Source organism: Carassius carassius, chromosome 10, assembly GCF_963082965.1.
Source record: "Carassius carassius chromosome 10, fCarCar2.1, whole genome shotgun sequence".
NCBI lineage: Eukaryota > Metazoa > Chordata > Actinopteri > Cypriniformes > Cyprinidae > Carassius > Carassius carassius.
In genome coordinates this window covers 10,302,140-10,313,872 of record NC_081764.1, presented here as the reverse complement: position 1 = coordinate 10,313,872, position 11,733 = coordinate 10,302,140, and the positions used below count along the sequence as shown (strand labels likewise).

The window sequence follows — 11,733 nt, the reverse complement described above, 5'->3', positions numbered from 1 at the left end:
GGAACAAAAATTTTGTAGAAAACTTTATATAGTATATAGTAGTATTGTATAATATAGTATTATATATAATCTATTATATAGTTTGTTGTAGGGCTGTAGAAATATACTACATATTTAATGCAATGAATTGTAATTCAGTTTAATCTGCCACACCTCAGCAACAGAAACTAAACTATACATGTTCACTGAACCCAGGGGAGGGGGTGGAGGCCAACCTATAAAAATCTGATCCTGGACCCTGTGCATAACACACCTATCTGCTCCTCTGTCGTTCAAAAAACATCCTACTCTTGTTTGTCTGTAGACTTATCCATCCCTTGCACACTTCCCTCTGTAGCTACGAGTTTCTTCTCACTGGTGACGATGGTGGTTTTGTGCTTTTGGTGATGGTGGCAGTGCTGCTGCCAGAGCTGACATCTTTTGCAGTCACAGCTTTCTGCTCGAGGACTGTTTTCTGAACATATTTCCCAGAACTCTGTGATGAGACACTTGTAAAGTTGCTGCTTTCAAGGTCATAGTTCAAGGCTTAGAAAAATTATATCAGAGAACAGTCACAAAAGCTGCACCTTAAATACTGTATATGCGAAGCTGGTGTAAAATATTTCAAAAAAGCATATTTTTTTATAAACAGAGATGCTTTATGTGAATAAAGTAACTCACAGTGTGCTTTAGAGATGGAGAGGGTCTGGAATGAACCATACAGTCTATGAAAGAACACATAATAATACATGACACCCACAGGAATCCATTATGATTCCCTTTTGTTAAAGTGTTAATAGTTTCAACAAGAGCTAAAACTGCACCAACCTGCTTTCTTCTCCTCCCAGGAGTTTCCTACAGGTGGCAATCTCAATGTCCGGAGCCAGTTTGATGTTCATCAATGACTGGCACTCATGCACCTGAAGAGCCATATCATGTTTAGCTCTCAGAAGAGCTGCTTCCAGCTCCTGCAGACGCAGTTTTGCATCTTTCACAGGTAGTTCACCTCGTTCTTCTGGCTCTTTGATCTGCGCCTCATGGTTTAAATGCTAAAATGAGAGGAGACAAAAGATTACATCCTTCCCACACTCTGACATATAATTTAAGATCAACTGGGATTAATTGAGATCATCTCAGATCAACACACATTTAATACACTAATTAAATGATTTACTGAAAGAATGCTTGCTTTGTTCTTGTCAAATGTCAAAAAATAAAATAAATCAAGCTGTAAGTATGCTGTGCATTGTTTACTGACATTTTGACAAATTATTCTTTTAGTTTTTTGACATTTGACTCTGAATAGTCAAATTAAGTCAACTTTATCTATAAAGCACTGTATACAATAGATTTAAAAGCAGCTTTACAGTAATAAAAAGGAAAAAAAAACAGAATCAGTGATGCAGGCTTGAAATATGACACAAATTCAAATTCTGCTGTAAAGCAACTTTAAAAAAGACAACCGTGTCATTATTCAGCTCAAGTCAGTTCAATGTTGATCAGTTCAGTTCAATAACTGTTCATTTAAGTTAATAAATTATGATGAGTTCAATTCAGCTATAAAGCAGTTCAACAGAAGACAATAGTGTGAAATAGAGTTCCATCTCAGAATTTATATGTGCAATTCTTAGATCGCATTACATTGTGTTTTTCAGGTCATCCCCATGTTTGCTGACTGTCATCTGCATTCTTCATACTAACATTTTACAGCACTCATGAACATACAGACACATACACATAAACTCATATTTACTGTTCATTTGTGCATCATTAGAAAAGCAAAAAAAGAAAATAATAATAAGAAAATAATCATGTTTAAAAATGTATGATTTGTGACATGCACACACAAACACACAGTGCAAGAAAGTTAAGTGACCTTCTGTTTGTACCAGCTCTCTGCTTCGGCAAGATTTCTGCTGTTGTCCATCTCTACAACAACTGGTGTGTCTTTTAGCCGAGTCTGGAGCTAATGCAGTTCCTGTACACATGGAATAAAAATTACAGTGAACAGTCATTCTGAATTTTTTTTTTTATTTTTTTTTCGTGCTTACACGCCATAAGAGTTATTAAGACTTAAGTTTTACTATCAGTTAATACAATAAATTCTATCTGTAACATGTATTATATGACTGTGCTAAAAGATTTATTAGCAATGTGAAGGGAGTAAATGGTACCGCCTCATAAATCTGCCAAAGGAAGTTATTCTCATCTGTTAGGCAGTCCAAATTACATTCCAAGTTTTTAAAAGTGCTCTATCTGTGTGTGCTTTTACATTATGAGCTGACCTTTTTAAGGAGCACAAATTCGTTGTCAGTCATTCCATTTGTTAATTTCTTCTTCATACTGTACCTGAGAAGGAATGTACAAAGTTTGTTGGAATGTGCGTGTGTGGAATGTCCCTAAACGCTTTGGTGTACAAACGTCTTACTTTCTCTTGAAGTCTTCTACCAGGCTGGTCAGGTCCTGCAGGCCAGACTCCAGGCGCACTTTCTCATTACCTAGGCCATCTAACTGTCTGAGCAGGTTAGCAATGTAGGTCTCAAACATAATATCAATGCTGGATCAGTGGCTAGTCTGTTCCTGCAGCAGAGACCACTTAGTCTCCAGCATCTTGTTCTGCTGTTCCAGGAAGCACACCTGGGGAAAGACAAGAAGAGAGTGATAAAAGAAAGCTAAATTTTCTTATGATAGATGATAATACATACAGTACATATATGGCTATCAGATTCATTTTATAAGAAAATACTTTTTCAGTTTTAATTCAGCGTTACTTGTTGTTTCTTAGTAATTGTTTGTGAAATTTACTTGCAATTTCTGACTTTTCCAGTGCAGTTTTACTAATTAATATTTAAATGCATATTAATGTGCAAAAGTCTCTCTGTGCTTTATTGAACAGATTATATAAGTACAAAGCTAGCTGTGTGTGTGCTCGGATAGGTGTGTTTCTATAAAAAAAAAATGTATGTTTAAAGGAGTGGCTGTTGCGCATGATAGTAAACTGATATTGCCCAAAAGGCAACAAAGGTGTGTTTATGAAAGTGTGGACATTGTCCCTTTGGGTTAGTCAATCAAGTGGGGGTCTTATCTAAAATATGACACTGATAGAACTGGGCCTACTGTGATCACAGTCACTCACGACAGCATACGAACCAGGTCCAAACACAATACAATTGATTAGACTTGAAAACATAAAGGGTCTACACAAAAGTTTTGTGGGAAGTTGTGGCCTAATGGTTAGAGAGTTTGATTCCTAACCCTAGGGTTGTGGGTTTGAGTCTCGGGCTGGCAATACCACGACTGAGGTGCCCTTAAGCATGGCACCGAACCCCCAACTGTTCCCTGGGTGCTGCAGCATAAATGGCTGCCCACTGCTCCGGGTGTGTGTTCACTGTGTGTTTTCACTGTTGTGTGTGTGCACTTTGGATGGGTTAAATGCAGAGCATGAATTCTGAGTATGGGTCACCACTTGATTTCCTCTTTCTCCTGAGTCCTGATGGCCAGGATGTTTGTGTCAATCTCCAAGTTCAGAGGTGCCAGAAGACTTTCATTAACCTTAACAGCTGTAATTGGAGGGCATGTGACTGGACTGGAGCTCCAGCCTTCTCTCAAAACCATCCCTGAATGGTTGAGGGGAGTCTGTATGTTGCTGCTCACACTTACAGAGGAGTGACTGCTGAAAGACTTCATGGTTTTCTTGGTGTTCAGCATCCCTGGAAACACAGCTTTCAGATTTGAGAAAGGACAAAGAGTTGAGGAGTTGGAAACTCAAAAGTGGAGGGATGACGGAAAGTTCCCTCAAACTCTTATATCGAGTGCAGGGAATGGCTCAAGGCCAGCTTATTGGTCAAGAAACAATTTTCAAGAAATGTATGCAGAGTTATGGGGATTAAATGTTGAGAGGACAATCATTTTGTTATACATTAACAGCTTAACTTCAAACCCTGGGCAAAGGGGAAATTCTTACAGTCCATAATTAGTTTTATGCTAAAATCTGAACATCATGAAGCAAATCTAGTTTTACTTTGCATCCTTAATTGACACGAGGGCACTGCAACAGCAGATCCAGGCTCAGCAAATCAGAGAAAACGAATTAAATACCAGCCAAAATATTAAGAATCAATATAATCCCACAAAAGTCTGCTTAACATTTCAGGAGTGTGCATAACCACTGTATGAGTGTTATTTTGCAACTTTTATCGTTCTATAGCCGCTTATTAAGTAACTGCTGATTTGAACTGGGCCCCATATCTACAGTACAAATGCAAAACACTCCCTTGGTTGGTCATATATTGTACTTTTCTAGAGGCTAAAAGTATTGTGGGCTGATCTGACCAACTTGAACATTGTTGTAAAGATAACAATAGAATATTTAACTGCTTATGTTTTGCTGAGTTTCAGCCATCCTATTGCAGCCCACTCTTTCTGTGACCTCCGCGCCATAGTGTGCTACAAAATAAGCATACAAATATACTACAGTGATTAAAATATCTGAATTATTAACATCATAGTTAAACAAACAATAATTTATGAGGAATGTTTTTTTTTTATTAAATTCATAATAACATTATATGAATATATGTTATTTTGAACCTACAGAAAAATAATGTTTGAATTTTTTTCAGCTTTGCCCCCTTTGATAACAGCACCTGTAAATTAAATTTGTCAGCTTCCCCAAGAGGTGCAATAATACAAGAATCACAAGCCTAAAAAATCATTGAAGCAAACACATTTAAGGCAACATTTATTTTTTATATTCATTATTTAGGTGCATCATGTTCATGTTAAGAGTGATTTATAGGTGAGAAATGTGTGTACTTCTCTCATAAAAACGTCCTGGCATCTTTTGTTCCCCTTTTTCCCTGTTTGCAAATTTCAGTTCTCCTGTGCTAACAAAGTTTAATGTAGACTAAACTTTTTTTTAGACTTTTTTTTTTAACTGTCTTTTCTTTTGCAGAGGTAAGACTTACAGCTTCGGTACAATGATTGCAAGTGGCTTTTCATGACAAGATAACTATTCAAATTGGGTACTTGCATTGTAGACAGACAGTAGTAGACAAGTTGCTCGTTTGTAGTGAAGATTAGATATAAAAGTCCAATGACTGTTACTTCAGTTATTTATCTAGAGAATTCTCCCCTCTGGTCAGACAGACTCTGAAGAAGAATTCAAGCTGAACTTAACAAACATCCTCTGTTCATGTATAAATATGTGATAGGACATAACAGTCAAGACATGAAAAAATGGGAAAGAAATATTGCATTTTAACAGGAATATTGCAAGTTAATGATAGTATTGAGATTACAAAGCATTATTTATTTTACAAAACTGAAAGAAAAAAAGAAAAAAAAATCACAGCATAAATGTCATATATTTTTGAGGTGGAAGACTGAATTTAAAACAGATTTTGCATTTAAATACAGAGGAGCCAGATCCGGATCCGGCTTGTCCTGATTCTAATCTTCCAGCAAGAACTTACCGTTAGCAAAGACTATTTGCAAGTTAAACTTACAAACTTACGTAAGTTACGCCTAACGTACCAAAGTCCTCAAATTGCGATTATTGCTTAATATAGCATAACAAGTGAACAAAGCATGACCCACCTAGTCCTTGCTAGTAGATACCATAACCATACCATCTTGGTCCATTAATGCCCACTTAAAATTAGCTGTGTATTTTATAATAAATAAACAAAACTGCAGGGCCACGACAATCTGTAAGGAAGCCTGCTCTCTCAGAATAAAGCTACAAAGCTGTCTTCAAAATCATCTTTGAAATATTAAGCACCACACAACTGTTTTAAACAAATTATCTCCCTGGAATTAAGGATTAAACAAGATTACTCTAAAATCAATAAAAAAAAAGTACAACATAACTGCATATGTTCTCTGGAAGGTGCCAAACTAAAGGAGTAAATGTCTAACCTGTCAGACCCTTAGTCACCTCTCAACAAATAGACACATAGCCAGTTAAACTTATAAATGATTAAAATCATAACAAGGACAAATCATCACCTTGGAATGATAAGGTTCTTGTTTGCATTCCACACTTTGTGGATAGAACCTTTTTGTTTTCTAAATAAAAAGTCCCAAAATGTGTACAACTTACAAAAAAAGAAAATCACATAATTAGAGATTGTCACAGAATATGTTAATAACTAAATTTTGACAGAAATGTTAGACAGAACCTTATAATTCAAAGGTGACAAAATGGGAGGAGTCAAAAGAGAGCTTAATTATTGATAAGTACAAAGATTTATCAATATATCAATTATTGATTAATAAAATGATTGTATTAATAATAGTTAGTAAAAGTTTATTCTACTAATCAATAAATCAATAAATAAATAAATGAAAGGAGAGTGTAAAATTAAATAAAAAGGGAAAAATGACAAGAAACCCACAATTAGCTTTTTTGCTTGAAGGCTTTCTTTAATACTCAATCTGATCAGTGACAGAGAATGTGTCATTCACTTTGATTAGTGTAACATGACCACAAACAAGCCCACGCCAGCAGCCATGCCAGCTGATGTTAAAAGGCTTGAGGCATAATTTAGAAGAGTATAGTTCTTGGAATTCAACAGAGTACACACTGCCTGCATTGCAAGGTTAGTTTCGTAAACAAAAACTAAGACAAAAACAATTGATCTAAAACCATTTTCGTAAAATGAAATAAAATAAAAATGTAAAAATAAATGAAAAACTAATACGAAAGCTGTGACTGTTCAGGGAAATATCTGTAAATGGCACATATTGGATGCATGAAGTTATCTGAAGGAGAGACGCAAAGTAGTTTAAAACCGAGTCCTGCATGGGTCTTGTTTGGTAAACCTGCACACACGACTTAACAGAACACCCAACCAGTTATCAGACAGCAGGCCATTTGACAAAAAGACCGCGACCCGAACCCCACCCTTAGTAAATCTACTACATCAGGTATAGACAAAATTATTGATTTTCTCATGTAACAGAAGCAATCCAACCGACATTAGGCATTCTAAGTTGGTGCTTTGAAGAAAAATAGACATGCAGTGCTCCATAATAATATATTATATTTTATATATATATATATATATATATATATATATATATGTGTGTGTGTGTGTGTGTGTGTGTGTGTGTGTGTGTGTGTGTGTGTGTGTGTGTGTGTGTGTGTGTGAGAATGTGCATCCTTTGTATAAGCAATACAACATTTTTGCCTGCATCTTGTGAACAATATGCCAGGCTATTCTGAACAACTGTGCATACGCCGTTTCATACACACGCTTATAATTCTTCATCATCAATTAAAAGAACATATTCAGATATGATCCTTAACTGTTAAATGCGGTTGTCTCTCCTTAAACTCTGCAGTGTGGTCATTGGTCCCTCATAGGAGCATTAAAGTATAAAACTTGTAAAATAAAAGTATATAATAAGCTATATATAAAGAGAGCAAAGAGCACTCCCTAAGCTGTCATTGACTTCAGCTGTAGCATGAATGGCTATAGGCAGCAGAGGCCCTAAGAAGAATTTTATTTGGGGGCCTCTTGGTGCTACCAATACAACTGATTACTGTCAATGTTTGATTATTTGAACACTTTAAATCTAACACACCCATTATAAATTTTTTTTTGTAGCTGTGTTGCTTTCATCATAGATCAGCTGATATGGTCATTAAGTTTGTTTAAATGACAAAACTATTAATTTACAAATATTATATTTGACAATCAGAATAGGCTATATCATTGAAGTCAGCTTCCTATCAGCGTCAGTCTACATAGTCCACCAGACATGCACATCGTGTCATCAATTTAATCTATTGAAGTTTTATTAAAATAAATGGGTTGAACAAAATGTTTAGGCTCCTCCATTATTATTGAATTTCATCAGTTCCAGATGTTAAAATAATATTAATTTAATGCAAAACTATAATATCTTGCTGCATTCCTGTAACAAAAAAAGGTGTGGTGCCCTGCAGGCAAAAACAGATGACTGTCGGTAAAACAGATCTTTCAGGAGGAGAATTTGCTCATGAGTGACACTATGTGAACGCAGGCATAACATATGTTTGCTTTTGGATAAATGTTTCAAAGAATGAGAAAGCCTTCTTTGTAAGTACAAGGTGCTGAAATAAAGGACAGAGTTGTTTTACATAAACAGTAGGCCTACTTATAACTTAAACAGTATTGTAATAATTCAGCCTAGCACATCAGTATCACTACGCATCAGTGGGAACGGTTGGAAAACTGTGAATAACAGTAATAAAGAGAAATTGAGAAATTTCAAGTAATCTGAAAAAAAAAAAAAGTAAAGTTGGACGACTGCAACATAATTTCAACCAGCATTACCAGAGAGAAATGTAGCCTAGTGTAGAATGAATAGACAGTGGGCTCTGCAGAAGAATATAAATGCTAAATGTTTTGAGCCAGTGCATCAAGAAAAAAAAAACATCTGAGAACTGAAGTGGAAAAAAGCTGAGTAAAAACATGTGCTAGTGGTAAACTAATTATATTATGATCGAGTCTGTCTTGGGTTTCCACAGTTTTGGCGGTTTTTAGCACTCCCTAGTGGGTGAGTTTGGAATTGCATTATGGCTACAGAACACTAACAGCAGAATGACAGTTGAAAGACTCGTCTAGAACAAGATATTTGGCTGTTTAGCTAGGTCTAAGTAACTCTTTTAGATAGATATTATGGTGCAGTTTTGTCAGGACGTCATTTTACTGTAGCTCCACTCACTTTAACCTTTTCTTACCAAATGTATCATAAAAAATTATTCCTTAATCTGCTGAGAAAATCTTTGTGGCATGTCACAGGGTGTGTCTGTCGCACTAATCTATCATAAAAGTTTACCTCACCCCTTCCAATCACACTTCTCACAGCCTCCTATCTTTAGTCTACAGTCACACAAAACAAGGTAACTCATGAATTAAACATATCAGTGACATATTATAATTACACATAAAAGACTTTATATCAACTTCTATTTATTTTGAAATTAAATATTCACTTTTAATTATGTATGGTGTTTTCCATGTTACGCTCTACCCCTAGACGGGGCGTTAACACTTAGTACACATTTGTCAATTGAGTCATACTACAGCATATTTCCTTAAAGAGATAATGATTACACTGTTACTAGTAAAAACAGTAATATTGTGAAACTTAAAACATTACAATATTTTTTAAATATATTATTATAGAATGAAAAGAGCCATAACTGTTTCACATGATCCTTCAGAAATCACAGTAATATGCTATTTGGGTACTCAAAAAAAAATATATCTTATTATTATTTAATCATTGAAAATGGATTACTCAGCTGAATTGAATTGTTAATGATTTGACATGATCCAGGATTAAGTTCTTCAAAGCTCACCCCTAAGTTGCTGTCACAGGAACAGTTCCCTTAGCTCAAGCAGCTCAGGAGTAGGTTTATTTCATGTAAACAGGATTAGATTGTGTCATTTTAAAGGGGTCATATGGCATTGCTAAAAATAACATTATTTGGTGTATTTGTGACGAGTGGGGCGGGGCCGAGGGATGTGGGAACGAGCGAGTCCCACAGAGGAGATGGAAGGATATAAAACTGGAGCGACGACAGTGAAGGACGAGAGAGAACCAGGCCTGGGCTTTATTTTATGTTTTGGTTTTTATTTGTGCACATCAGTCGTCCGTGAGGGGCTGATGCACTGTTTTGTGTTTATTTTGTAATTAAAGTCTTTGTTCCCGCCTCCTTCTTCCCGATGATTATGGAGTTTTTATCATTACAGTCCAAAACATAAAATAAAGCCCAGGCCTGGTCCTCTCTCTTCCTTCACTGTCGTCGCTCCAGTTTTATATCCTTCCATCTCCTCTGTGGGACTCGAGACCGGTGGTGGGTCACAGGTGTCGCTCATTTCCCAATCACTCCACCGGCCTCGCTCGTTCCCACATCCCTCAGCCCCGCCCCACTCGTCACAGTGTTAAAGCGGTTTAAGGTAAAAAAAAAAAAACATACTGTACATTATTGTTGCATCTCTATGTCCTGCCTTTCTGGTATGTGTCAAGGCTTTTTATAAGACTCGTCGTTCGGAAAAGCGAGGTTTGCTCTGATTGGCCAGCTATCCAGTGTGTTGTGATTGGCCGAATACCTCAAGTGTGTAATGGAAATGTTAAGCCCCTTAACATTGTGATGCTGTATCCCAGCTCAACAAGTCAAAAATAATAAAACCCATTACAAACTAGGCATTTGTTGCATCCAGTGGGGACTTAATTACTGATTATAATGACTTATGCTGTCTTTTTATCACGCTGTGTAAACATAAAACCATATCTGCATTTGTGATCAGAGAAATGACAAACAAGTGCTACTCCACACTGCTAAAAACTCACATATGAATCATCAGTGGCAAATTCTTTAAATATGTAAACATACTTACAGGCTTTGACTCAGAAGCGCCAGACTGTCCTTGCAAAGTTCGAATTGGCCCAGTATACAGAAACATTGTAGGGTACTGGTTCAGGAAACAGTCCTCCATAGAATGGGCTGTACACATCCAAATAATTGAGTTGAACTTTTTTGGAACAGTGAGCACGTTTACATGCACATTCTTAAACTGATTATGCTTAATAAGCCAAAAACGCACTTGGTCATGTAAATGCAGTAACCTGTTTTCTTTTAAAGTTCTGGTGTATTGTATGCATAAATGGTGTAAGTAGAAATTGGTCACAACAAGTATTTTTTTTGCCTCTTACAAAAATTTTGCATGCCATGTAAATGCATTAACTCGCTTTCTGTTGGCTTATTGAAGTGCGCATGTGTGATACGTGACAAGAACTCATCTTTAGTGCAGATTAAAGCAAATCTAGACCGTGCAAACATCTTGCAGCAAAGAAAGAAGGAAATATAACAGAAAAGCAGACTTTTTCAAGACTCAGAAAATGATAAAAATGTGTCCTCATCTTGTGCAGCAGAAGTAGAAGTGGTCCGGTCACAATGCTTTGTTTATAACTGCATGAGTGGATATGAGCTGTAAGTTTCCCGACATGTTGCAAGTTGACATGTTGCAAGCTTAATTTAACATCACAACTGACATATGTATGGAATACTCTGAGTCAGATATGCAAATGATTATATTTTGACGTCACTATAGGGAAATAACCTGATTAATAATCAAGTCATGTAAGCGCCACTTACTTGCGTTTTCAGGTTACTGATGTGCACGTAAAAGGGGAAAACTGGTTGTTTTAATAAGCTGATATTTGTGGGTTATAAGCTTACTGGTGTGCATGTAAACGTGCTCATTGCTTTAAATACAACTTAACCACTGATTTCTAGTTGTGTCCTCTTTTGGAAGGCCAAACAAAGTAGCTTCGCTTTCACAACAAAACACACAGTGTCTCCACAACATGCCGGTGGTGGCAACCGCAAGAATAAAAGTTACGCCTTCTTTCTTTGCATGAACATTTGGGCGGCTTTATGCAAATCTTCCCACATCATGATGTAGATGTGGGGGCGTGTCAGAATGAGCAGTTTTAGGAGGGTGTGATGGACTTAACTTTTATAAAGAATATCTCTTTGGATTTGAGACTTTAGTCTTTGCATCTTTACAGATCTTCTTTATGCACCAAGAGCTTGTAACACTACAAAGAGAAAGTTGAAGAAAAAAAAAAGATATACAATTATTTAGAAATTAATTAAAACATTGCGTTATCCAATTATTGCCGTCATTCTGTACATTATGTACAGCTTGTCTAAGTCATTCATTAATTTAAACTGTGGAATTTATGTGAGTG

General features: G+C 36.2%; 1 pseudogene; it reads right to left on the bottom strand.

The window, feature by feature from the left end:
• Nucleotides 1–272: 272 nt before the first annotated feature.
• Nucleotides 273–3,687, bottom strand: LOC132152241 (keratin, type II cytoskeletal 8-like; annotated as a pseudogene).
• Nucleotides 3,688–11,733: the final 8,046 nt, after the last annotated feature.